Here is a 3,894-nt window from a genome sequence, read left to right as displayed (position 1 = left end):
TTTAGGTGGTGGTGCCCCCTTCCCGAGTGTGGTTTCACGTGTGTCCTCTTGGAATTTCTCTTTTATCATTTTGATCCTGTGTTGCTGTGTGTATGTGCGAGCACGAGTGACTGGTTGGTGTTTATGTGTCTCCCCCCTCCGTCTCCTGGTATCTTGCCCCCTGCTGGTAAGCCTCAGCCCTAACCATCCTGTCTATCCCCTACATACCAATTGATTTCATTTATCCTGTTTTATTACATGTGGAACACGCATGTTTTAGTTAATAAAAACAACCTATTTTTGGAACTTCGTCTCTGGTGCCGTCAGTCAAACGAACGTGTGTGCTATATAATTGTTTGGATTTAATTGATTAGTATATCCCTGGGTGCAATCCCTAGGGTGGCGTTGTCGGTTAGCTTGTTTTTCCCCTAATGCCACAGAAGCATAACGAAAGGAAACCTGGAGATCCGAGTTATCGACACGCCACAGAAAGAATCCTTTTTTCTTTCTTAAACAACAGAATATCGTTGGAATAATTGTAAACAGTGCGTTTATGAATTGTAAATGACACTTTATTGTCTACAGGCGGACGGGTGTACTCTCAGGAGGAGTTTAGTTTTGTTTTTCACAGTGAGAGAGGGGTGCACCGGTCCTGGAGGTACTGCAATACCAGGTCGATGCGTGGAGTGGACGGGGCAAGCCCCTTTTCCATCTCCCAGTTCCAAAAATCAATTTAATATATGGTCCCCGGGCAGGGGACGTATCAGATATTAAACTGATAAGAACAGATACTACACTTGATCTTAGCCAAAAGGCCGAGAAGCGATGCCTGCACACGCTCAGACCAAGAGGCGACGTTCCCAGACACGTCGCTCCACGTGGCGGTTTAACAGACAACGAAAAAAAAACAAAAGAATGACCAAGCACCCTGTGTGCGTGTTTGTGTGTATGTGAAAGCTGAAGAAATAAACCGAGGTCGCTACATCTCTTTGCTGCTGCCTGCTGGCAGTCTCACTAGGCCGTCTGCATGTTTCACAAATAGAGTTTGGAGCAGTTGAGGCTTCTATACGACTACAGGTGAAGCAGTGCTTCACCAAAAAAATGTTAAAAAATAAATAAACCAACAATACTATCGAATACTGCCAAAATGGTGGTGCCCACGATTTCCCCGCCCCAACAACGTCAACACCCGGAACTCTATTGCAGCCATTGCAGCCAATGAGCTCGAGTTGAAAAAGAAAATAGCTTACAGCACGTGGTTTCACTCAGGTAAATTGTATCCCCTTCACCGTTTGCTAGTTGATAATTCGACCTTTTTTAAGGTTTGTATTAAGCTGTTTCGATTTTGTAGAAAGAGAAAAGATTTCGACCGTGTCATAACACGGTCGTTGTGTATAAAGGGAAGACGTAGAGGTTACGTTTTTAGCTGCTGGGTAGACTTCAGTCAACCTATCGCCGTTTTGTCTGCGAGCAACCATATTACTCGTGGGTGGTCTCCTTTTATTCGTGGTAATCTAAGCTTTCCAACGGTGTATGGCATGACTATATGTACCCAGGGGTCGTTGAAATAATAAGCTGATTAATGTGTGTTTTGTAACGATAGCTAGGCGCGGCTAACGACACTGTTTACAATGAGTAAGGGCATACGTCGCATACCTGCAAACTTGTTGCTTTTCGGCGACAATCAACGTTTTCTTGGACAATTTGATGTGGATATGTGTTGATTTGGGTAAATGTGACTGTTTAGACAACAGCTGATGCGAGAGTAAGTGTAACATAAAGCAATTTGGCGACCGTGTTAATCTCTTGTTGCATGGGATGCGCTGCATACCTGGTAAACAGTAGCTAATTTATAACAACATTGATAACAACCTGGCGAGCGTGTTGTCCTAGGCTAATACACCAACAGCACATTTCTGTATAATAAAGGGCTACATATTGTCACTCTAAATGATCTGCTTGTTGTACTCATTTATTCATGTTTTACTGTACCAGATGGAACATGGAGGAGCCTACACATCAGTGCACCGTGTGCGACAAGACATTCAGTGAAAAGTCCAACCTGGTGAGTCATCTGAAGATCCATGCCATCGCCAGGGAGACCTGTACCTGTGATACCGGCTCATCCATCACGAGGCTGGAAAGAGACGTGGTGAGAAGCGGCGGTAAGTTGTCATAAGCACTTTGTTTCACCTGTTGGCTGTGGAAAGCAAATAGCACACACGTCATATCAATACTGATCACATGTGTATTTTATGTTTCCAGATTATTTGTTGCTGAGCCACAGCCTGTGACTCCCGCGAACCGACCCGTTCAGCCCACTGGGTTGTCGTCCTCCACCCGGCCGAAGCCTGCTGCGCTCACCCCCATTCTGCCGAGGCCTTCTGCGCCCACCCACCTCCAGCCGAGGCCACCCGCTGCGTTGACCTACGGCCCACCCCCTGTGTCGGCAGCACCCATACTGCAGGTCTTCCCCGCACAGCCACAGGCCCCCTCCGTCCTGTTTCGTGGGACATCCTGCAGCCAGAGCTTTGTCCCTCCTGCACCAACAGTGAAGGCATTCATGCCTAACAAGTCCTCAAGGCCATGTGGGGCTTGCCACATGCCAAACTGTGGTGGACAGTGGAAGAGGTACAACCCTTTCAAGGACAAAGTGGCTGGAAGCATGCAGAAAATGTTTTCCTACTGTCCATCCACTAGGAAGTCCACTACCCCTGGCTTCGACAATGTGGTGTATGAAAACTTTGAACTCTTTAAGAGTGTTGTGGATGCAGAGTTGGAAAGGAGGACTGTGTGTGTGTGTGTGTGTGTGTGTGTGTGTGTGTGTGTGTGTGTGTGTGTGTGTGTGTGTGTGTGTGTGTGTGTGTGTGTGTGTGTGTGTGTGTGTGTGTGTGTGTGTGTGTGTGTGACTATATGTACCCAGGGGTCGTTGAAATAATAAGCTGATTAATGTGTGTTTTGTAACGATAGCTAGGCGCGGCTAACGACACTGTTTACAATGAGTAAGGGCATACGTCGCATACCTGCAAACTTGTTGCTTTTCGGCGACAATCAACGTTTTCTTGGACAATTTGATGTGGATATGTGTTGATTTGGGTAAATGTGACTGTTTAGACAACAGCTGATGCGAGAGTAAGTGTAACATAAAGCAATTTGGCGACCGTGTTAATCTCTTGTTGCATGGGATGCGCTGCATACCTGGTAAACAGTAGCTGATTTCTAACAACATAGATAACAACCTGGCGAGCGTGTTGTCCTAGGCTAATACACCAACAGCACATTTCTGTATAATAAAGGGCTACATATTGTCAATCTAAATGATCTGCTTGTTGTACTCATTTATTCATGTTTTACTGTACCAGATGGAACATGGAGGAGCCTACACATCAGTGCACCGTGTGCGACAAGACATTCAGTGAAAAGTCCAAACTGGCGAGTCATCTGAAGATCCATGCAGACGCCAGGGAGACCTTTACCTGTGATGTCTGCGGGAAGAGCTTGGCCACTAAACCATCGCTGGTCAGCCATCAACAGCTACACCAGTACCCTAACATCATTTTGTACCGGCAAGGAGAGGCCAGGCTGTACTGTACAGAGGCAGCAAGGTCTGTGGCAGAGGCCCGCAGCAGCACTGTTGTTGACCCTAAATGGCTGGATCTCAAGACAGCAGAGGCGGCTGCCAAGAGGTCGGGGGCTGAGCTGTGGAAAGGTCAGCTGGTCATCACGTTCAGGTAGTACGCCGGTCAGACCTTCAGGTGGCTTGTGGAGAATGATGTCGGCTGGCTGGTGTGGCTGCTGTTCCAGTACTGCCAGCAGGGAGAGCAGAACGAGCTGCTGAAGTGGCAGAAGGAGCGACTGCTCCTTCGGCCACAAGGTGACTCCTCACCTGAAAGTGCTGTCGGACGCACCGTTCCC

General features: G+C 47.4%; 1 non-coding gene across 1 annotated transcript; it reads right to left on the bottom strand.

Annotated features, from left to right (window-relative positions):
* Positions 1–615: 615 nt before the first annotated feature.
* On the bottom strand, positions 616–806 carry LOC130383331 (U2 spliceosomal RNA). Its single transcript, XR_008895770.1, has one exon. It is a non-coding gene; the product is annotated as a U2 spliceosomal RNA (small nuclear RNA).
* Positions 807–3,894: the final 3,088 nt, after the last annotated feature.

Source organism: Gadus chalcogrammus, chromosome 5 (assembly GCF_026213295.1).
Source record: "Gadus chalcogrammus isolate NIFS_2021 chromosome 5, NIFS_Gcha_1.0, whole genome shotgun sequence".
Lineage (NCBI taxonomy): Eukaryota > Metazoa > Chordata > Actinopteri > Gadiformes > Gadidae > Gadus > Gadus chalcogrammus.
Note: the sequence above shows the minus strand (reverse complement) of the source record. Positions and strands in the feature narration are given on the sequence as shown.